This window comes from Erpetoichthys calabaricus, chromosome 1 (genome assembly GCF_900747795.2).
Source record: "Erpetoichthys calabaricus chromosome 1, fErpCal1.3, whole genome shotgun sequence".
NCBI lineage: Eukaryota > Metazoa > Chordata > Cladistia > Polypteriformes > Polypteridae > Erpetoichthys > Erpetoichthys calabaricus.
The window spans coordinates 340,547,047-340,572,401 of NC_041394.2; the positions used below are offsets into that span (position 1 = coordinate 340,547,047).

The 25,355-nt window shown below is 40.0% G+C and overlaps 1 protein-coding gene and 1 pseudogene across 2 annotated transcripts in view; both read left to right on the top strand.

Annotated features, from left to right (window-relative positions):
- Nucleotides 1-16,251, top strand: part of LOC114667157 (zinc finger protein 208-like) — a 193,266-nt pseudogene extending 177,015 nt beyond the window's left edge.
- LOC114665629 (gastrula zinc finger protein XlCGF26.1-like) overlaps nt 1-25,355 on the top strand; it is a 249,425-nt gene that overhangs the window by 141,911 nt on the left and 82,159 nt on the right. The gene's annotated exons all lie outside the window — the stretch shown is intronic.

The following is a 25,355-nucleotide window of genomic DNA, read 5'->3' on the forward strand; positions in this document are numbered from 1 at the left end:
TACCCAACAGAACCGAAGTTCTGTTTTAGGGCTTATTAAAGTAATGTCTGCACCCTAATTGAGACTCGTATCTCAAAAGTGCTGTCCTCCATTATTAAGTACCTTTTTCCAGACAGTTTTATGTATAAACCTCTCTGCTGTTTTCTCAGTTATATGTGACCCTTCATTAGTCTTCAAACTGTCAGGTGAAAATTGCTTTTATGGCCGTGGACACAAGCAGTTCATGTTAAAAATAAATTGGATTAAGAGGGTAGGAGACAATTGCTTTAAAATACAAAACGGCTTTGGTTTGTTGGGTAATTTACTACACGTTCTTTGAGGTTGTATATTTTACTTCGCTTTGATTTAGGAAGGAAAATATTAAACTAGCTGTGTAAGCCCAAGCTGTAAAAAGTCCGGGGTCCTAGAAGCTATTGAAATCATCAGCAAAAAAGTTGAAAAGTATAGATGTCAGGTAATTGAAAGGAACTACTCTGAGCGTCTCTGTCCTAGGAGGATTTGTATTGCTGACATGCTGTCATTGTTTGTGCATTTGTGGCTAAGCGACTGTCTGTCATCTGAGGTTTCTTTTTGCCGGCATGCTCGCCTGGCTTGTGTATTAGCGGCGGAAGAAAAAGTAAAGGGGATACCGTTTTGACGATGTACTCGGCTTGCTTCTGTATTAGTCGCTAAGCGAGTGACTCTTCGGAGGTTTCCCTTTTGCAGGTGTGCTGTCCTCACTTGCGTATCTTCAGAGGTGAAGCCCTTAATAATAATTCTTTACATTTTATATAGCTCTTTTCTCGCTACTCCAAGTGCTCTCCACACAGGGAGGACCCAGGAAGTGAACCCACAGTCTCCTTACTGCAAAGCAGCAGCAGCAGCAGCACAACCACTGCGCCACCCCGACTCCACCTCTCACTTCAGGGCTGGACAGATGGACACACACACTTCCTCACGTAGACATTTATATATAAGAGATGCAGCTGGTTTCAATATTATGAAGTTAGTGTTGAGTGAGGTAGGACCCCCACTCCCCTAATATTTGTGTTGATCTGCTCAGTTAAATGCTGGCTGCCGTCAGCTCATTAAAATGCATATCTGGTTATTCATGGGTATACGTCAGGTGCCATTACAGCGGCAGCAAACCCCCATGAGGTCGGAGGTGAGCAGGCATGCAAGTAACATATTAAAATAAAGAAGCACAAACTCTTTTCAAAATGTCCTCTGTTTTATGTACAACTCCTTTGATGCTTGATATTTAAATCTCATGTCATCTTCTCCCTGCTTTTCCTGGTGAGTCTCAAGGCGCTATTTAACTCTGCGAGGCAGAATTCCAGCTCCTCTTGACGTCTGCCATCATTTGATTTTTCATCATTTTCCTACTTGGTGGTGTTCTCATCAATTCAAATTTTATTCCTAATTTCTGTGGAACTTCTTATGATGGTTCTCACTGTTGATAAGGCTGCAGTATGTAAGGACTCCGATTGTCACCCCATACGCTGGTCTTCATGTGCCATACTGCTACAGCTGTCCCTCTCTTTTAATAATTTCTCTATCTGAAAAGGTAGAACTCTTGACAATTTTGTAGTCAGAATTCATAATCCAAATTGAAAAACTGCTCTTCTGTATTTACATCTGCTAACATGGCCAAGTGCCCGCCAGTGAAGCCCTTTAAGCAGGTCCACAGTCCAGAGAGGGTGAGGAGCGCGCTGGGGTCGAGGATCAGCTGGTCATATCGTGACGTCTTGTGTTCTCGTTGTTTTAAAAGTGTTGTGCGTTTGCTTGTTTTGTTTATTACTATATTAAATGTGGCCATCATCTATTTGTGTTAGGATTGCACTACTTCATAATAACTCCGTGCAGGACTATGGTTGCCATAAATCCAAAACAAGACTAATATTAGTTTTATTCTATTTCTAAGAAGTGGATAAAGTTTAAAAAATTTTGAAACACTGTAAGAGTTTCTGTGAGTAGATTGACCAACAAAGAACAGAATAATAAATACATACACACATGCAGGTGGATCTTTATTGATCCCTCTCCCTATTCTCTGGTTCCTTCACTAATCCAGCATCAATTTCAAAATTCCCAGGCCACTTTAATGTTAAAATTTCCAAACCACCACATCCACCTGCTGTGCTGTTTTAGTGGCACTACATCTGTTTACTGTTATGATTTATGAGATTTTTAATTTTGTTTTTCTGTTTACCTTTTATGCACTTACATATTACATGACTATGAAATACATGGAACCCAAGCTAAATACGGCCAGGCCGGAAACGTGTGGCATCTCTAAGTGGATAAATTTAAAAAATAAAATGAACAAACCTGTGTGATTTACTTAGCAGCAAATTTGGTGTGGAAATTGCACATTAGATGGAGATTGGTTCTGACAAGTTTTTTGTTTTCAGTGTACATTCTTTTTGTTGCTTTAGTTGTTCTGTAGTCTTGTGTCTTTTGGGCTTCTGACTGCGGGGTCCTTTCAACTGTTTCTTTAGCTGCTCGTTACTGAATTTCCTGGCTAACATTAAACTCCCAGTTATGTTTTGGGATGTTGTCCCACACTTCATTTAAGTTTACGTTGCTTTTTCATTTAGTATTTGTTTCCTTTATCATGTAAATCAGTACAAATTTTACTAGGTATCCTTCTCTAATTACCCTGGGGATGAAATAAAGGTCTGCCTGTCCATCCATCCATCTAAATCTATTCTACTATAACTAACCCTACACTCCACAAGACTCTGCTGTGCCAGACAACTGAAGGTCTTCGTGTGTGTGTGTGTGTATGCGCGTTAATCCACCTTAATTAAAGGATATGTATCTGTGTGTCTGTCCAGTAGCTACGTCCCTAATTCCATCACAAACCTTTGTACTAATAAACATTATTGCATTTTTCATTTCAGCAGATGGCTCATCACAAACATTCCCACTGCTTTCACGAATCCCATACCAAATGGCACATTAGACAAATGCATCACACTGTATTACAACTTGCATTACAAAATAAATTCCTATACATGGTAGAAGGCAAAGGTTAGCTTTCAATTCAATGTCAATTACTTAAATTACAATCCATCTTACACAGATGCAACAGCTAGTATATACTGTATATAAAATGACAAAATATCCCGTGTCAGTCCATGCTTGGATGTGATGTCATTTGCAGTCCACACTTCATTGTGAATGTCCAATGAACAAAGGCAATAAGACGCACCGTATTCAAAACAGACGCACTTAACACTGTATGCCCATTTACAGAAACAGGCATTTTGCTAAGCTAGTGTAAATATGTTGAATAAAACTACACAAGGTTAATAAAAGTGACTTAATATAAACCAACAAAAGAAAACATTCAAATTTATTGAGATGTGAATTGCAAAAGGAAAAAGCAAAGAAATTTCACACCTAATCTAATACTCGTATGCCAAAGGTATTAAAGAAAGTGGTGCTAAAATAAAACTTCAAATGTTCTCGGCAAGTGACGAGCCACGGTAGTTTAAAGGCCAGTAAACAGTTAAAACCTGAGGAAATGGCAGCCGACAACAACCACTGTAAAGAAGAAACAGAAAACGCATCACTCTGTGATTATACTGTTGTAGCACAGCAGGCCTACCAGTCCAGTGTTTGAAGAATAGATCACCTTGGCAGCTTTAAATCCCAACCAGCCTCCCAAAAAAAGCTTTTGTGTTTTCACTGTCCCCGTATTTTATTTTGCTACATGTTACATGAAGTGTTTTCAATGTTTAGGTGTTTATGGGTGGTGTTGTGATGTTTGGGGTACCTGGAATTTTCTACAGATATCTTCTTAATTAACAATTGAAGACCATGACATGGAGGCTTCCTCTGTCTGAAAACTCTGTCAGATGTTTTATATTTTGATTGCAATCAATGGCTGTATTTTGTTTCCATTAAGTTGTGACAAAAATTCACGTAATTTAAGTTACATCAATTCATTAAACAAATCTGGTGGCTTGCCGTATAACACTATTAGTATTAAACACTGATCGAGTACATCCCTGTAATAGCGGTGCAGTGAAGGATGTGGTAGAAGCTCAAGTCAGGTTAAAGTGTTTATACAAAATAATTTGCTGTCCGATACACACAATGACCTCACTTTGCCAAAAATTTCTGTAACTCCTTTAAAGTTGCCATAGGCCTCTTGTTAGCCTCTCTGACCAGTGTCCTCCTCGTTCTTCCATCCAGTTTGGAGGGTCGTCCTGCTCCGGGAGGGTCCTAGTGGTACCAAACACTTTCCACTTCTTGATTACATCTTGCCTGAAGAAGGGGCCTGAGTTGCCTCGAAAGCTTGCATATTGCAATCTTTCTAGTTAGCCAATAAAAGGTGTCATTTTGCTTGGCTTTTCTCTACATTCATAATGGCTAACACGGTACAACACCCTAGTACTACACTTCTTGATTATGAACTTCTATGTGCGCTCCCAGGGATTGATGAAGCCTTTGAGTTTATTTTTCTATCCATCTCCTGACTTGTGCCTGTGTACAACTTTATCCCTGAGATCCTCTGACAGTGCCTGACCACCCAGAGTTGATTATTGGCTTTCAGTTGCACTTCCAAGTACTGGGATGGTACAGGAATAGCTGAACAAATCGGAATGATTACAGCTAATCACCAGTGGGAGCCAATTAGCTTGGTGTGCGATGGAGAAGGAGATGACTTACACCTGATGGAGTCTACAAACATTGTTTATGAGGAGCTGATCATTTAACCATCTCAGTGATTCTGGTTTTTAATTTTTTCTGAACTGTTGCCATTATATTGTTCACTTAGCTGTCATAAGTTGTTTTGAGAAAATACAGCTGGAGAAATATTCTTAGTTATATGTTCATTTCAGGCTTCAAAGCAGCAAAATGTGAATATTTTGACGGTTCTGATTCTTTTCTATTCCCACTGTTGGTCTGTTACAGTTAAACAGAACAAACCCCTTTGAAATGTGTAGTGGGATCAAAGGGTTTGATAAAATCAATTACTACAATCAAACAGTGAGATTGACTGAGGAGGCAACAAACTGGGCGAGTGGCTCCATTGTAATATTTTTTTTTTCTTCATCTGACACCATGCAAAGGTTTTTGTCCAACCTGCACCAAGTAAGTAGAAAGTAAGCCTCATCAGTGACACGTGTCAGCCTAAGCTAGCAAATCCATTATTTCACTTTTTTGTCATCGTTTTATTTCTTTTTTTTACATTTATTTGATATTAATAAATTCACATTCCATACAAGCAAGTCATATGTTACAAAACTAGGTTCAAGTCTTCTGTTGTAGGCTGCGTGTTCTACCAGATTTGCGTTCCTCTTTTATTCTCCCCATCTTCATATGCGTCTTAACACAATCCTGAGGCCCTCCTTTGTATAAACATTTCTCAATGTAACTAACAACACAATTCTGGGACCCAAACAGTACGTCTGTGTTTCATCCAAATAGTGAATACTGCTGGCCAGGATTGATTCTGTCATTAAGATCAGCAGTATTCAACTTGAGTTTAATACACACATTCTGTTTGGGTCTCAGAATTGTGTTGGGATAACAGGCAAGACCCCAGTTAGAGGAGGTCTGCACCAGGGATCTTCTTGAAGTCCTTAACTCTTTGATCTGATGGATGTGTTGAGTCATGGGATAAAAGATCAATCCCCTCAGTGTATTTTTTTTTTTGGCTGATGACTTTGTGTTGTTTAAAACCAGAAAAGAGGAAGTTAGAAGAAGGGTTTTGGAAGACAAAGGGCTAAAGATAAATAGGACAGATACAGAGTATTAGAGGTTCAATAATGATCAGGATTCAGACGTTAGCCTGCAGGGAGAGCTGTGGAAAAGAGGGGATACGTTTAAATATCTAGGATCGGTGGTAGCCCAAGATTTAGAATTAAATGCAGAGATAACTCATAGAGTGCAGTGTGAATGAACACATGGAAGAAGGTATCAGGAGTGTTGTGTGATTGAAGAAGAAGGTGAAGGTTAAACTTAAGGCAGTGGTAAGACCAGCAATGAGGTATGGAGCTGAGAAATGAGCGGTAAAGGGAGCTCAGTAGAAGAAGTTTAGTTGTGGCAGAATTGAGAATGTTGAGATGGATATCCGGAGTTACAAAAAAGAACAGAATAAGAAATGAGACAATCGGGTGTACAACAAAAATGGGAGAGAAATCTAATAAAGTACAGGAAAGGAGGTTGAAGTGGTATGGACATGTGATGAGGAGCGACCATGAATATGTGGGGGTTGGGGGGTAGGGGGGAGAAGACAAAGCGAGGGAGGCCAAAGTGGAGGTGGATGAATAAAGTAAATGAAAATGTGAAGGAAAAGGGTCTGACTAGGGAAGGGGGTACAGTACTATGCTGTTTGGAGAAGGCTGATCAAACACATCAGCATCACATAAAAGTGGGAAAAGATGAAGAGGATGAGGAAGAAGAAAACGTATGATAGAATTAATTTTTTTTCCTTTTTTTCTCAGGGAGAAAAAGCTGCTGTTCAGATTACATCTAAATGAATATAAAAAAGGAGATGTGTGAGGCTGACATAAATACCAGAGAAACAATGGCTATAAGTATTAAGGAGCGTGAGTGGGAGTCCATCCACCCTCAACAGGAGAGTCTCTGCATTAAGGAGGAGGAGGAGCAGGACTGTGAGACAGGGTTAGTGAGCATTAAAGAAGAGGCTGAAGAGACATCTGTCAGCATTGAGACAAACATTTGTAAAAGTGTGCAGAATGTCAAGGAAGAGGACCATCAGTGTGGGGATGAAGCAGTGACTGGCTTAGTCTCTTCTCACAGCAGACCTTGTGTATCATCAGAGCCTTCAATCCTGGTGAAGTCTGAATCGTCACAGCCTGACACACAGAGGACTGAAGACCCTTCATTCGTTAGAATTCAGGAAGATGAGCCGCCAACTACAAAACAGGCCGAAAAAAGTAAGTGAGAAATAAAAGTACTTGTTAGTTTAGGGTTGGGGGATGAGGGGTTTGAAAGGGAGGTCTTGTACTTTTTATGAGGAACATAGAAATGGAGTTAAAGAGGTGTTATATTGTGTGTTTAATGTCCTTTGACAGTTAATCTCTCAGTGTTGTAAGGTTTAGCAACTTGCTGCTCTCACATTGTAGCTGTAAATTTGTGCAAACACTCCAAGCCTGTCCTCAGTAAAATGTGTTACACAAAAGTAGAATTGTAAGGAAAAGTTGGTGTGTTCTTTGAATTTCTGCATTAATTTCTCATAACAGTGCAGTCCCACTAATAGACAAACACAATCATCTTAAAATAATAACACCCAATTATTAGTTAGATGATGTCAGCCATGAGCTGTTTAATTTTGGAGGAGTGAAAGCAAACCCACTGGACCTGTTGGCATCTGTCACGCTGCCTTCATGATCTTTGGGAGGTGTGGAAATACAAGCTTCATACTGGATTAAAGCTTGCCAGTATTATTAATTTATTTCTTCTATAAAAAAATTCATGTCTAGTCGTGAAAGTCCTTAAAGTCTTACTGTCAGCTACACTACTTGATCGCTTATTCCAAGTGTCTGTGGTTCCCTGTGTAAAGAAAAACTACATAACTTTTGGGTGAAATTTACCCTTAACAACTTTCCAACTGTGTCCCTGTGCTCTTGATGAACTCATCTTAAAATAAGTCTCGATCCACTGGACTAATTCTCGTCATCATTTTAAACACTTCAGTCAGGTCACCTCTTAATCTCCTTTTGCTTAAACTGTAAAGGCTCAGCTCTTTTAATCTTTCCTCATAATTCATCCCCTGTAGCCCTGGAATCAGCCTAGTCGCTCTTCTCTGGACCTTTTCTAGCGCTGCTATGACCTTTTTGTAGCCTGGAGACCAAAACTGCACACAGGACTCCAGATGAGGCCTCACCAGTGGGTTATTAAAGCTTGAGCAGAACCTCCTGTGACTTGTACTCCACACATCAAGGCGCTATATAACCTGACATTCTGTTAGCCTTCTTAATGGCTTCTGAACACTGTCTGGATGTTGATGTCAAGTCCACTATGACTCTTAAGTCTTTCTCATAAAGTGTACTTTAGATTTTCTGACCTCCCATTCTGCATTCAAACCTAACATTTTAACCTCCCACATTTAATACTTTACATTTACTAACATTAAATTTCATTTGTCACAAACCAGACCAAGCCAGTATTCTGTCCAAGTCCCTTTGTGATGAGTCAATAGATTCCGGATCACCTGTCAGTCCACCTATCTTGGTATCGTCTACAAACCTAACCAGCTTGTTCCTTATATTCCTATCTAAATCATTTTATTTTATATTTTATATATATAATAATATAATCATGACAGCCGTAGTCTGAATCACAATCTGATTGTATTGGTGGTTACCTACCAGGTAACGCTTGTGGTTGGTCGGCAAATGTCCGCCACGGTGCCCTCTTCAGTTGCGAGAAGCAGATCACTGAATGTTCGATCCCCGAGATGGGGTGCAGTGAGTGTGTATGCCTGATGAACCCAGAATAAGGCGATACACATGTTGCGTATTCTTTGCATAATTTGACAGTGAACTATGCAGCATATATATATTAAAAATAGCAGCAGCCCTCGCACTGACCCCTGCTGGTCACCACTCTTAACATTGGCCAATTCTGATGAGGTTCCTCACACCAACACCCTCTTCTTCCTGTGTCTGAGCCAATTCTGCACCCAACTAAAAACCTCACTCTGATCTTCCACTACTTTTAATTTGATGCCCAACCTCTCATGTGACACCTTATCAAATGCTTTCTGAAAGTCAAGATAAATATCACCAGCTCCACTTTTCTCATATCCTTTTGTTGCTTCCTCATAGATTTCCAGCATGCTAGTAAAACATGACCTCCCTCTTCTGAAATCATGCTGACTGTTCATTAAAACTCCTGTTCTTGCCATGTGCTTCTCAATCTTATCCTTAATTCCTGTGATGCACATTAAGCTTACTGGCCTATAATTTGTATCTGCCCTGTCACCCTTTCTATATAATGGGATGATATTTTCCACTTTCCAGTCTTTCAGAATTTCCTCAGTTCACAGTGATTTTCTAAAAATATATATACGTCAAGGATTTATATCTGTACTCCCTAGCCTCCTTAAGAACTTGAGGGTAGATTATTATCAGCCTATTTAATCTGAGCAGCACTTCTCTCTCTAAAATTTCCACATCCCTCAGTATCTCCTTAGTAGTCCTATCTACCTCTGGGAGGTTGTCCACTTCACTTGTGAAGACCTCAGAAAAATGCAAGTTTAGAGGGTTCACTATTTCACTGTCTGTATTTTTTAATTCCCCATTTCTATTCCTGATGCACTTCACCTCCTCCTTGACTGTTCTTTTACTACTAAAACACTGAAAAAATCTCTTAGGGCCATCTTTCTCTGCTATATTCCTCTCCAGTCTTTTAGCCTCCCTGATATCCTGATAATCGTTGCCCTTGTGCTCTCATATGGCCTATGATTCAGTTTGAAGTTATTAGTCTTATACGCCTTACTCATTTTTTTTTTTTTTGCCTTTGCAGCTTCTTTTTAAAAAAAAAAAAAAAAAAAAAAGTTAATAGGAAATTATTAATTCCAAATGTAGGTGTGTACCTGTCCTGGATTATGTGTAAAACATTTTTAATCCTGTTCCACTGCTCTTCAATTGTCTCCACACTTAAAAGTTTATCCCAGTCTGTCCTCCTTAGACTTTGTCACATCTGCTCAAATTTTGTCCTACCAAAGTTAAACCTAACAGTTTTAGTCTTCTAAAGCACTGAGAATTATATTATGGTCACTTGACCCTAGCAATCCAATCACTTCTACACCTTTTAATTCTTTCCTGACTTTTACAAAATGCTAAATCCAGATCATCTTCAACCCTGTGTTAGTGTTTTAACATACTTTTAAAAAAAACAAAAACAAAAAAAAAAAACAGTCCCTGATTACTTCTGAAAGTCCTGCTCTTGTGCTCCACTATATTGAGCTATGATGCCAAACATAAGGCATTTGCTCTCCAATAGGTGGATTTTGAAAAACAGGGGAAAAAAACACAATGTCACAGTGTGATTAAAATCACAGCTCTTGAAATTTGAAAATTAAGTTATGGCAAATGTTGATTTTCAGTGTGAAAGCAGTTTATCGTACAGCTCTACTCCTGACTGGGGCTCCCGTACTAAACTTGTCTAAGAGGGGATACCAAACACAGAACAGTCCGTGAGAGACCCCATGACAGTCACAGCTCACCTGGTCTGTCTGTGAGGATCACTGGTGAGCGCAAGGTGGTCAGGTGGTCCATGTTCACCAATCAGTGATAGTCTTAGAAAGAGAAATGGAGACATTCTGTGAGCTCACAAGGTGGAGGATGAGAGTTGAATACAATGGTATTTTGGTATTTGAAGGAGTAGGATGTGTCTGTGTATTCTAGAGAGAGGGGTTGAGAGCAAGTTTTACTTGTAAATTGCGAGAATGCAGATTAATGTCATACCCTGGACATAGCAATTGCAGGTTATCACGTACGGAATCACTTCATGAGTATTCGAGATTTGAACTGGAAACCTTCCGATTGCCAGGACATATCCCTAAACTCTGAGCCACCACTCCGTCTGCATACTGTACTTACTGGCACAAGAACCGTTGTGTGATTTGTATCATGTACAAGAAATCCATTGTTGTTGATGCTTCTCTGGTGTGAAGTTGGAGCGCCAGCTCTTAGATGGGGATGAGAATCCTGGCGACATTCAGAAAACTTCTCAATTAAATGTGAACTCACTTTTAGTCTTGTGTTGTTTCACAGGAGAGTCTTTAGGTGGGTGTTGTGAAGGCCTCAGCTGGGTGATCACTTTGGTTGGATGCCTATGGTTTGAGTTTTCATATTTGAACTGGCAACCTTCAGATTGCTGGCATAACCCCTCATACATTGTTATTGACTGTTGTTGTTGCTTCTCTGCTGTGAAGTTGGAGCTCCAGCTCTTGGATGGGGCTGAGAATACTGGTGACATTCATTGGGACTCCCCTCTGCCCACAGCATTGGCTCGGAGCTGTTTTATCTAATGTTGAATGAATGGCTGAGTTGTAGTAGTCAACAGGACTATCTAGTGTGGATGGAATAGAGGAAGACAGAAGAAGATCAGAAATGGATCCAGCAAGGACAGAAGGAGAGATATCTTTAAGGTTTCTGAAAGAAATTTGATGTTTACAGGTGAGAGGAGGGAGAGGTCAAGAGACAGTGAAAAGTACTGCTTCATGTCAGAATGTCCCAAATAACTGCTATAAGGGTTGCAGACAGATAAGGCAGACATGCTGATCAGCTCTAATATGTGACCACCAGAGTGGGTAGGAAAATCAACGTGTTGCAGCAGGTCAGAACGGTCCAGCAAGGAAAGGAATTCATTTCTCAGTTTACGTGTTAGTGTCAATATGGATGTAAACATTACCAAGAAGAATAACCGTCCAAAACAGGGATCTTAAGTGGGTTAGTAGTTCAGGTCAATCAGATAAGACCTGTTGCATTTTGTGGGACAATAGAAAACAACACATAAAACTGGGCAAAATTTTGTTGTTAATTTATGAGCCAGACACTCAAAAAACAATGGCCCATTAGCTGAGATTTTTTTTGAGGTTTAACTCTGATTTATTAACTAACTTGACCTCTCCCCATTGTCTGCACCTGCGAGCCTCTGTGACGTAAATATATGCGGATGGTGTTGACTCGGCGAGAGACATAAATTTGTTTGGTTTGTGCCAAGTTTCTGTTAAGCATAGCATATCAAGGTTGGAGTCTGTAATGAATTTTGATAACACTAATGCTTTACCATTAAGAGATCTTGTGTCAAACAAAAAAATTAGCTGATGAGTTTGTTGTGCACAGATCCGTAGCCAGAGTTTAGTTTAGCATATTGCAAATTTGGCACATTGACACTCTTCTTTCCAAAACCACAAGGAAGATGACGTATTCCTGGACAAATGCTGCTGGTGAACTAATCATTCTCAGCCTGGCAGTGGCAGCGACCTGACATGCAATGTTAATATTTTGGGTGCCGCATAATACCAGTGTCTTTGAAGACATTCCAGTCAGACCATTTGCTTTGTACAAACTTTTTAATATTCTGGAGTTTATCATGAGAGTACATCATCCATCCATCCATCCATTTTCCAACCCGCTGAATCCGAACACAGGGTCACGGGGGTCTGCTGGAGCCAATCCCAGCCAACACAGGGCACAAGGCAGGAAACAATCCTGGGCAGGGTGCCAACCCACCGCAGGAGAGTACATCAGCATTGTAGAAATCCAATATGTATCTGACAGCAGTGCAGTACAGTAGAAAAGGTGAGGTGGTGGGGTGCCACAAATGCACGGGAGCATAGACTGTAGAAACAAAGACTGATGACATTGAAGGATTCATCTATTTATAACAGTGGGGTATATTATAAGATGTGCATGAAGATAATTACAACAATTGAGAGGGTCCAACGTGTAACCATATACATACAACAGTAGGTATTATGTGTGATCGCCTTGGCACCGCAAATCCGGTGGGTGTGAAAATCTGCTCATTCCTCCAGTTGAAGCACAGATAGTAGACATTGACAGTAATCCTGTAGATCCATTTTAATTAAGGAAACTTAACATTCTGAGTTCCTAGATCTACATAATGCAAAGAAAAAGTTCACAAGGTGTGCATCAGGCAGGAGTAGGCAGTCAATGAGATTTTTTTCCCACTGAAACAGAAATTGATTCAAATCAGTTGTCCCTGAGGCTGCAAAGTCTTTAAAAATAAATCCAAAATAATCCATTACATTCATGAAGTATACATGCAGTATAAGAGAGCGTGAAAAGTGCAAAGAATGCAAGGTTCAATGCGAATTTTAACAAAAAGTGGTGTTTACCGGGAGTAGCGGCAGCAACATACGTGTGCCAGCGTTCCCTTGACTGTTCTGCATATCATCCTATTGTGCCAAAGAATCTCTCTTCAATAACGTGTTACCTGAAAATTCACTTTTTACCTCAATTCCATAAGATTAGAACATTTTTAATATTAAGACTATGATGACAAAATGATGAGTCAGTTCTGTACTGTAATTAACAAAATGTGGATGTTACTCTTGTCAGTTGTTTTTCTCAGATGTGACCCATTTATTTGACTTACTTCAACCTCTTGGCTCCAGTCATTGTTCATGTGGTGAGTTTTAATACAGAAGGGAAAATGAAGTGACTCGGGTGTCTTTCCAAATGCAATTTTTATTTAATTGCAGTTGATTCTACAAGGTTGTTCATAAATTCAAGATGAAAAAAAAAAAAGCTTTAATTTTTTTCCTTTTCAATTTCATACAGGAGACAAACCTCACTGTTGTTCTGATTGTGGCAAACAATTCAGGCGCAGGTATGATCTACAGACACACAAAAGAATCCACACTGGAGAGAAGCCATATTGCTGTACAGACTGTGGCAAACAATTCTACAGCAATAGTAGTTTTCTGAGCCACAATGTAATTCACACAGGAAAGAAGCCATATTGCTGTTTCGAATGTGGCAAAGCATTTTCAAAAAGAAGCCTCCTTCAGATCCACAACAGAATCCACACTGGAGAGAAGCCATTTTGCTGTTCGGTATGTGGCAAAAAGTTTTCAGTATCAAGCCGCCTTCAGACCCACAAAAGAATTCATACAGGAGAGAAGCCATATTGCTGTACATTGTGTGGCAAACAATTCACTTGCATGAGTCATCTTGTAACCCACCAAAGAATTCACACCGGAGAGAAACCATATTGCTGTTTGGAATGTGGCAAGCAGTTTTCACAAAACAGTGCCCTTACAAGACACAAAATAACCCACTCAGGAGAGAAGCCATATTGCTGTGCTGAGTGTGGCAAGCAATTTATAGATAGGAGTAGATTTCATAGCCACCAAATAATCCACACTGGAGAGAAGCCATATTGCTGTTCCGAGTGTGGCAAGCGGTTTTTTGAAAGGAGCAGACTTCGTAGCCACCAAAAAATTCACACCAGAGAGAAGTCCTATTGCTGTAAAGTGTGTGGTAAACAATTCTGTGACAGGAGTCATCTTCTTACCCACAAAAAACTGTGTGGCAACAAATTCAATGATGGGGATCATCTTCTGAACCATAAAAGAATTCACACAGGAGAGAAGCCGTATTGCTGTTCGGTATGTGGCAAAAGGTTTTCAGGATCAAGCCGCCTTCAGACCCACAAAAGAATTCACACAGGAGAGAAACCATATTGCTGTACAGTGTGTCGTAAACAATTTAATTACATGAGTCATCTTGTACGCCACCAAAGAATTCACACCGGAGAGAAACCATATTGCTGTCCAGTGTGTGGCAAAAAATTCACTTGGATAAGTCATCTTGTAAGCCACCAAAGAATTCACACCGGAGAGAAACCATATTCCTGCTTGGAATGTGGCAAGCAGTTTTCACAAAACAGTACCCTTACAAGACACAAAATAATCCACACAGGAGAGAAGCCATATTGCTGTTCTGAGTGTGGCAAGCGTTTTTTTGAAAGGAGTAGACTTCTTAGCCACCAAAGAATTCACACCAGAGAGAAGTCTTATTGCTGTAAAAAGTGTGGTAAACAATTCTGTGACAGGAGTCATCTTCTTACCCACAAAAAACTGTGTGGCAACAAATTCCATGACCGGGATCATCTTCTGAACCAGCAAAGAGTTCACACAGAAGAGAAGCCTGCTATCGCTTTGGAATGTGGCAAATGATTTTCTCGCAGGAGTGGTCTTCAGAACCACAAAAGAATTGACATTGGAGAGAAGCCATGTTGCTGTTAGGAGTGTGGCAATGATTCTGTCACAGGAGAAGTCTTCAGTGCCACAGTTAAATTCATATTGCTTTTTGAACTGTGGCAAATACTTTGGTCACTGTCATAATCTCCAAAGCCTAGAAAATTGTTTCTAGGGGAGAGATCTTGAACCACGCAAAATGAAATGCACTGGCCTGAGAATCCATGCTTAGATCCGCCTATGACTGAAAGAGCACCGGTCCAGAAAGCCATACTAAACTTCTGTGTTAAAGTACAGCTCTGCACCGGGATATGACTGCATGTATAAATGAGTTATATTTAATGCAGCACCTACAGATGACGCCAAGCGGCTCACTACAGGAGCAACTCTGACTATTTAAATCAGATCAATGCAAAGAACCCAAAACGCATCGCCTCATCACCTGACTCTCTACCAAGTTTAAACTCTTTACAGCAGTGCTTGTTAAACTATGGGTCACAACCCAAATTGGGTCATTGACACGGTTTTGCTGTGTTGCTGGGTACACTATACAGTTCTTTATTTAGTCTGCAAAAAAACAAAAAAAATGCAGTGTTAACTCATCACGGAAAGCTTTTGTTTGTATGGCACGATATTAAAAAAAACGATGCCACCCTCCCTGTCACAACCATTGAAACAATCAAACTGAGATGACTGGCAAGCAAAGACACGTTTAAGAAAGGAGGGAAGAGAGGACCAGAATTACTGCTGAGTTTAGCGCCGCAGTGCCCTTCAATGTACAGTTTGGAATGTCAAAAAGAAATGAACTGATGTGATACAAGATTGTGATGATTTTCAACAAAGGGCGAGTGAATAGGATCGGGGTACGAGTGTTGTGTATTTAAATCAGTTTCAGTGGCCATGGTCGATAGGTCATCATGTGCTCGCCATTCAAAATCTGTAGCAGAGGTGCCGGGAAGATTCTGCTTTCAGTTTAATGAGCCTCGGTGATGAAGATTACAATACCATCTCATCAAAGCATTCTAAAGGGCATCGATAAATCTCAGTCTTTTGGTCACGTGAAAGACATGTTTGGACCACTGAGAACCGTAAGAACACAAGAAAATTTGGAAAACATAAAGACAAGGTGGGGACATTCAGCACTGTCAGTGTGCAGCATTAAACATTTAAAATGCAACCTTTCACTGAGTTGTTCATTGAGATGTCTCTTATCCCCCACATAAAATACAGATGGTGCATACATTTTATAAGAATAATTTAGCTTAATTTTTACTGAATTGTAAAGGAAAACTGGGATATGCTGAACAATTTGCAATCTAATTTTGAAATAATGCACGTATTGTTAAGGGTGCAACTTTTCTTAAAAAAAAAAAAAAAATGTTATGTTATTTGGAAATGATATGCTTTTTAAGGCAAGATAAATAAACAGCATTAATTTTGATTAATTTTATTCCTTATCCTGCCCCACTAAACAAGTGACAGAGTTAAGTGACTGTTCATTTTGTCCTTTCAAACCTCATCTAATCTCCACCACAACAATTTCTCTCCGCTTTTACTAAAGCTTACACTAAGCATTCACACTGGCAGTGGTAGGCCTCAAGAATCACATCCATGTTTAGAAGTTATTATTTTATTAACGACATCTTTTCCTTTTTTTTAGAATTATTCAGGTGAGAAATGCGCTTGAAAAGAAGTTACTTTTACTGTATTATTATTATTATTATTGTATTGTGAGGTAGACCACAGTAGCTTGTCCTTTCATATCATAGTACAGCCACAGGGCCTCCCCTGACAGAATTGGCTTAGTGAGGTGTGCCCAGATCCATACTGGCGACTGGCACTGCACTGAAAGATCATAAGGTATGTTTATACGTCATCCCAGGGGCACACTGGAGCGAGCAGTTAGTTTAACCCTTGGCCTATTTCATGTTGGTGCAGGTCTGTGCCATCGTACTGCTCAACTTCATCAAGGGCAGCCTGCAGGTTGCTATCTGTGCCTGCAGTTGGTTCAGCTGCTGTATTTTTCTGTAAGGTCAATCAATTTACTCATTTTTCAGTAAAGCTTTCAGACTACGCCAATGTGGATGGGTGGAAGGACACAAGAAGACTCCAAGGAAGTGTTGCGATCTCAAGTTGGTCACCTCTTTAAACCTTATTTCCATTATTTCCAAAGAAAACTGTGAAAAACAAGCAAGAATTGCAGAAATACTGGCAGGCTTCTTGTCACCAGGAATTAACAGGTCGGTAGAGTGGGTCTTGATTGGGAGCTCCGTCTTTTAGGAAGTTCAGGTCTAGATGGAGCGGTCTCTCTCTCTCTCTCGGGCTTCTGTGCCCTCATTAGGTGTTTTCTCTGCACTGCAGGTGAGAAAAGATGATACTATTAGTGACACACACTAACTCACCTTGGTGTGGTATCACTGACCTTGGATTATCCTGGAAAGTGAACATCTGACACGCATGTGTGAACACAGCTTCCCTATCCTAGCCCACAGGAGCAGGCAAACCTATCCTTGAGACATCAGCCTTGGTGAGAAGGGACCCTTTTTCAATGCTACCTGGTCAGTTTAAAGTGCTAAAGACCTAGAAACCACCTGGGGCCTCATGTATAACGCTGTGCGTAGAACTCACACTATAACATGGCGTAAGCACAAAAGCGGGATTGTGCGTACGCACAGAAAAATCCAGATGCAGGAATCTGTGCGCACGCATACTTTCACGTTCTTCTACTACATAAATCCCGATTTGCGTGAAAAGTAACTCACGTGCACGCGCCTTCTGTCCCGCCCCAACTCCTCCCAGAATTACGCCTCTTTAAATATGCAAATCAATATAAATAGCCTTCTGTGAAAAGACAATGGGAAAAGCACGGGGGAAAATATAAGAATTTCAGCGAATACCAAGTGGAGGCAAAGGAAAAACGTACTATTTGTTGGTTTAAACAGTGGTATAATCAACAAAAGGAAGCTGATCGAGTGACAGAGTGTCGGAGAAACTCGAAGGCTCAACTTCACAAAGTCGCACAGTGCCCGAAATAAAAAAGAAATCAAAGTCACCGTGAAAAAGCGAGTCGTAGCCCACCGTCTGAGTGTCATATGAAAGCTTATTAGGGTACAGACAAAAAAAAGGCACACAGTGGGGAAAAAAGCACGAAATGTCAACTTTAATCTCGAAATTTCCACTTTAATCACGTACTTTATTTTGCCAAAGTAGAACATCATAAACTTCATCTTAAAATCGTTTAATTTACTAGTTTCTCAAATCCTATTGTAACTAAAGTGGCATGTTAAATGCTTTGTTCTGTATTTGATCTTCTATGTGCTCTGTGTGTATGAATCACTACCTGCTTTTTAAACGGGCTTTGTCTTTCTCCGACGGGACACATACTCCCATTACATTCTTGATATTACAGCTCTCTGAATAATTAAAATACTGAGATGTATACGTGATATCTTTTTCATGATGATAGGAATGAAAGCATGTTATTAAACATGGGAACACGGTGGCGCAGTGCTTGTTCATGTCTCACGCAAGAGGCTTGCTGCGCCATGCGCAACCTTCAGTTAAATAATTTATCACAGCAGTACTGTCTCTTTCAAACGTACTAACCTCCAATTCCTGTCCTTACTTTTCTTTCTCCAAAAACTCAATCGCCACACAATAAGCTATGTAATAGACGTGAAGCCATCTGTAAGCTTAGAACTTCGATTCTTCAAAACTTTTAAGGAACATTGAAATATCTTAGTAGTACGTGTTTAATTATTATATCCGTCTATCTTTCCAGTGTCGCGTCAGCACCAGCAATAATACAGCGCAAGGCAGGAACAATTACTGAACTAGCTAGCGCTGCGGCACCGTGTCCTCACATGTTTAATTATTAACAATACAGATTATTTAAATGAAGTTAAAGTTTTATCTGTATAATATAATCAACATGTTTTGCTGCATTTCGTCTTAGAAATGAATACCGTCATCACATGTAAATACGCGCTTTATAAAGTGGCGCAGGTTGTGCAATATTATAACTGTAGTGCAAGTTTACAGTGGGGTAATTGTACTTATAAGTCCAAATATTTCTACAAGGAGCACTTGATGGACTGATTTAATGTGTTTAGAGTTCTTGGGATGAAACTGTTTCTAAACCGCGAAGTCCGTACAGGGACTAAAGCGTTTGCTGTGGCTCAGGCAGCATCTGCTTCATGCTGTATACCAATAATTCTCTTTCCAATCAGCTGCTGCTGTGATTTCCCACTCAGATACAGTGACATAAATACTCCGAGTGGTGCAGTGAGAGTAATATGGAAAAAGATGATCTGCTGTGGCAACCCTTAACGGGATCAGCTGAAAGAACATGCAGTGAGAGTTACAACGCTAAAGCAGTTATGGTATTTGGAATACTATGGCTATTCCCTGGACCATTGTATTGCTACAGGTTAATTACAATCAGATGCATTACACTAATAAACAATATGCAGTTAATTTCAGTGTATTTATAAAGCCGCGCCAGGAATGTGTATTTAAGAAAGAAAGGGTGATCACACAGGAACAGTAGCACTGCTTTGACACTGGGTGCCGCCAGTCTGCAAAACCGGGCGGAGAAATTGCGTACGCCAAGGAATGAGTTACCATGGAAACGTGCATGGCTTTACGCCAAGTTTAGGTTTTATACATCGCGATTTGAGCGTTTTCTGTGCGTACGCACCGTTTATACATGAGGCCCCTGGTGATCCAAGGGTTGGGAATTCTCCTGTGAACACAAACACTGCAGTGGTGCGTGGTTAGTCAGTAAGGGAAACTCCTTCCTATGATGTGATATCTGAGCTGAGAAATCACCCATTTTATGTGAAGGGCCTCCTGCGCCATTTATGCCTACATCTCTTAGTCCAGCAGAGGTGCTGCACCAGATGTTCAACTCTTTCAACAACCAGGCTCAGCAAAACACCCAGACCAGTGTCCAAGGCGGTGGTCTGACGATAAAGGGTAGGAAAGAATTGGGGAGATCAATAAATCATCTGACCTCTTGGTAGTGGGAGACATAGTCTACATAATAATAATAATAACTTTATTTATATTACACCCTATCATACATTCACATGTAACCGAAGGTGCTTTCCATAGATTAATCAACAAAAAACAAAATATACCACATTTACTGGGGTTATTATCATGAATTAATGCTATGATCATTTCTAACATAGTTAGGTCCATAAATATTTGGACAGAGACAACTTTTTTCTAATTTTGGTTCTGTACATTACCATAATGAATTTTAAATGAAACAACTCAGATGCAGTTGAAGTGCAGACTTTCAGCTTTAATTCAGTGGGGTGAACAAAACGATTGCATAAAAATGTGAGGCAACTAAAGCATTTTTTTAACACAATCCCTTCATTTCAGGGGCTCAAAAGTAATCGGACAATTGACTCAACGGCTATTTCATGGGCAGGTGTGGGCAAGTCCGTCGTTATGTCATTATCAATTAAGCAGATAAAAGGCCTGGAGTTGATTTGAGGTGTGGTGCTTGCATGTGGAAGATTTTGCTGTGAACAGACAACATGCGGTCAAAGGAGCGCTCCATGCAGGTGAAAGAAGCCATCCTTAAGCTGCGAAAACAGAAAAAACCCATCTGAGAAATTGCTACAATATTACGAGTGGCAAAATCTACAGTTCGGTACATCCTGAGAAAGAAAGCAAGCACTGGTGAATTCAGCAACGCAAAAAGACCTGGACGTCCACGGAAGACAACAGTGGTGGATGATTGCAGAATCATTTCCATGGTGAAGAGAAACCCCTTCACAACAGCCAACCAAGTGAACAACAATCTCCAGGGGGTAGGCGTATCGATATCCAAGTCTACCATAAAGAGAAGACTGCATGAAAGTAAATACAGAGGGTGCACTGCAAGGTGCAAGCCACTCATAGGCCTCAAGAATAGAAAGGCTAGAGTGGACTTTGCTGAAGAACATCTAAAAAAGCCAATACAGTTCTGGAAAAACATTCTTTGGACAGATGAAACCAAGATCAGCCTCTACCAGACTGATGGCAAGAAATAAATATAGAGAAGGCGTGTAACAGCTCATTATCCAAAGCATACCACATCATCTGTAAAACACGGTGGAGGCAGTGTGAGGGCTTGGGCGTGCATGGTTGCCAGTGGCACTGGGACACTAGTGTTTATTGATGATGTGACACAGGACAGAAGCAGATGAATGAGTTCTGAGGTGTTCAGAGACATACTGTCTGCTCAAATCCAGCTAAATGCAGTCAAATTGATTGGGTGACGTTTCATGATACAGATGGACAATGACCCAAAACATACAGCCAAAGCAACCCAGGAGTTTATTAAAGCAAAGAAGTGGAAAATTCTTGAATGGCCAAGTCAGTCACCTGATCTTAACCTAACTGAGCATGCATTTCACTTGTTGAAGACTAAACTTCGGACAGAAAGGCCCACAAACAAACAGCAACTGAAAGCCGCTGCAGTAAAGGCCTGGCAGAGCATTAAAAGGAGGAAACCCAACATCTGGTGATGTCCATGAGTTCAAGACTTCAGGCTGTCATTGCCAGCAAAGGGTTTTCAACCAAGTATTAGAAATGAACATTTTATTTCCAGTTATTTAATTTGTCCAATTACTTTTGAGCCACTGAAATTAAGGGGATTGTGTTAAAAAATTCTTTAGTTGCCTCACATTTTTATGCAATCGTTTTGTTCACCCCACTGAATTAAAGCTGAAAGTCTGCACTTCAACTGCATCGGAGTTGTTTCATTTAAAACTCATTGTGGTAATGTACAGAACCAAAATTATAAAAAAGTGGTCTCTGTCCAAATATTTATGGACCTAACTGTATGTATGTATACTAAATACAAAATCAACCAGGTATTGTTAACCAAAATTTAACCTTTTAAAGTGCAAAAGAAACCTTCACTCTTATCAGAAAAAGGTTTTCTAATTTAAAATATTTATACTTTTTATATATTGAGGTTGACAATCGAACAACATGATCTAATTAATAAATATAAAATTAAATATAGTATATGTCTGCATATTCGTATACATTTACATTTTACCTAGGAAACCCATTTAGTAGAAAAAGTTTTATGTTATTTAAGTTTAATGTTAAACAAAAGCAAATAAAACAGTCTATAGTGGTTTCGGATGATTTAGGATGGAAATGAAGTTCTTGATTTCTGAATGTGAATGTTTGACCAGCTGACATGGAGGAGAGGAAAATAAAAAACCGCTGCGATGGCCATAAGAGAAAAATAAACCTCTGGAGGGCCACAGTCAGAAACGAGCAAATCCGATTGTTTTAAAGCCTTATATATAAGAAGTATTTTAAAATCAATTCAAAAGGACACCGGCAGCCAATGTAAAGATATTAGTATTGGAGGTATTTGCTGAGATTTTTTTCCTTTTAGGTAAAATTATTGCTGCTGCATTCTGGACACCCTGTAGCCGATTTATGTCCTCCTTGGGTAGTCCTGATAGGAGAGCATTGCAGTAAACTAGTAGGCTAAATACAAATATATGTATTTATTTTTCGACATCTTTAAATGTTATAATAGATCTCAACCTTGCAATGTTACTTAGCTGGAAAAATGCAGTCTTGGTAATATTAATATGCAATCTTAAGGTCGGAGTCAATAATAACACCTAAATTCTTAACATCTGGTTTGATTCACACAGGGCCAGATGATTAATTCAGTTTCTTAGATTCTCATTTTGCTTATTGCTGTCAATAACGGAGAATTGTGTTTCTTCCTTGTTTAGTTTAAGGAAATTCACATTCATCCATTCTGTTCTTCTAGTAAGGCCGTGGATTAAAGGGTTTAGAGCAGCGGTACTCAAACTTCTTTAGAATTTCTTGCGTGGCGGTCCCTTTAAAAATTGTTTGATGGCTCGCGGACCCTTTTATTAAAAATTTAAAAAGTCAATATTCCAAGAAAATTGGGGGCGCCAAATACTTGGCACAAGAGTGCCACATACCCACTGCGTGGCACTGCATAGGTACAGGCTGCTGTGAATAAAACATTTTTTGACAATTATTTATTCAGAAAATATTACGTACATCTTAGTTATTAAATTTAAGTTAAAAATTTTAATGGGATGGATGCATATGTTTTGCCTTAACCATTTGCGTTGAGCGGACAATTTCACCACTTAAAAACACAAATGTAAAATATGTTTGTTGATTATCTGTATCCACCTTTAGCACTCTTATTTGCTTCTAAAATATACAAAAACTGTTCGAGTGTTTTGATTCTACAAAAGAATCAATAATTTTTGATTATGATAAAAATAAGGGCTGGCTTGTGCCGAGCGATAACGGTGGGAAAACAATGTGGTGGCAGTGAATAACAGAACAGCGGATTAGTGGTCGGATCTAGGTGGTGGGAGTAACGACAGAGCTCAGTCACTTACTTCCCCTCGGATGGTAAAGGTTAATAATTCTAAAAATATAAATATGCAATAATTTCTCACGGGGGACCGCGGACCCCAGTTTGAGAACCGCTGGTTTAGAGCCTCAGAGTCAACAGGCACAATGGATAAGTAGAGCTGTGTGCCATCAGCATCGCTAAGGTAATTTATATTATACTTTGAAATTATGTGGCTTAACAGATGTATGTAGAGTGGAAATAGTAATTGTCCCAAAATTGACCCCTGCAGTACACCATATTGAGTATCATGTATTTTTGATACACAATTTACATAACTAACAACGAATTTCCTTCCAGTTACAGTGGGTACGGAAAGTATTCAGACTCCCTTCAATTTTTCACTTTGTCATATTGCAGCCATTTGCTAAAATCATTTAAATTAATTTTTTCCCTCATTAATGTACACACAGCACCCCATATTGACAGACAAAAAAAAAGAATTTTTGAAATTGTTGCAGATTTATTAAAAAAGAAAAACTAAAATATCACATGGTCCTAAGTATTCAGACCCTTTGCTCAGTATTTAGTCGAAACACCCTTTTGAGCTAATATAGCCAGGAGTCTTCTTGGGAAAGATGCAACAAGTTTTTCACACCTGGATTTGGGGATCCTCTGCCATTCCTCCTTGCAGATCCTCTCCAGTTCTGTCAGGTTGGATGGTAAACGTTGGTGGACACCCATTTTTAGGTCTCTCCAGAGATGCTCAATTGGGTTTCAGTCAGAGCTCTGGCTGGGCCATTCAAGAACAGTCACAGAGTTGTTGTGAAGCCACTCCTTCATTATTTTAGCTGTGTGCTTAGGGTCATTGTCTTGCTGGAAGGTAAACCTTCTGCCCAGTCTGTGGTCCTTAGCACTCTGGAGAAGGTTTTTGTCCAGGACATCCCTGTACTTGGCCGCATTCATCTTTCCCTCGATTGCAACCAGTCGTCCTGTCCCTGCAGCTGAAAAACACCCCCACAGCATGATGCTGCCAGCGCCATGCTTCACTGTGGGGACTGTATTGGACAAGTGATGAGCAGTGCCTGGTTGTCTCCACACATACCGCTTAGAATTAAGGCCAACTCCCGCATGGAGTTTGCTAAAAGACACCTGAAGGACTCTGAGATCGTGAGAAATAAGATTTTCTGGTATGATGAGACCAAGATAGAACTTTTTGGCCTTAGTTGTAAGCGGTATGTGTGGAGACAACCAGGCACTGCTCAACAATTTCAAGTACAGATATTATATTTTCATGTGCATTAATTTGCATATTGTTTACTAATTTCACCAGAACTGTTTCAGTTCTATGATTTGATCTAAAAACTGGCCGACACTTATCAAGAATAAAATTTGTATTCTGTGGTCAAAATTTAACATCTTATTAAAGAAAGAAACCTAACCCAGCCACATGGGATACACAAACCAGTGTGTTTCTTTGTGCCGGTTCCAAGCCCGGATAAATGGGGAGGGTTACATCAGGAAGGGAATACGGTGTAAAGTTTTGCCAAATCAATATTCAGACAACAATACAAATTTCCATACCGGATCAGTCGTGCCCCGGGTTAACAATGACTGCTACCAGTACTGTCACCCAACAGGGTGCTGGCGGAAATTGAGCTACTGTTGTCCGAAGAGAGGGGGAATACGTGTCCGGAGGCAAGAGGAGAGGAGGAAGGTAAAGAAAGTGGAACTGAGGGTAGGAACTTTGAATGTTGGCAGTATGACTGGTAAGGGGACTTAGTTAGCCGATATGATGGAGAGAAGGAAGGTTGATATATTGTGCGTGCAAGAGACTAAATGGAAGGGGAGTAAGGCCAGGTGGATCGGAGGTGGATTCAAATTGTTCTATCATGGTGTGGATAGGAGGAGAAATGGAGTAGGGGTTATTATGAAGGAACAGTATGTCGAGAGTGTTTTGGAGGTGAAAAGAGTGTCAGACAGAGTAATGATTATGAAGCTGGAAATTGGAGGTGTGATGATAAATGTTAGTGCATATGCCCCGCAAGTTGGGCGTGCAATGGGTGAGAGAGAAGATTTTTGGAATGAGTTGGGTGAAGTGAAGAACAGTGTACCCAAGGGACAGAAAGTGGTGATTAGAGCAGATTTCAATGGACATGTTGGTGAAGGGAACAGAGGAGGTAAGGAGGTGATTGGTAGGTATGGTGTGAAGGAGAGGAATGAAGGTCAGAGGATAGTGGATTTTGCCAAAATAGGAGATATGCTGTAGAGAGGAGA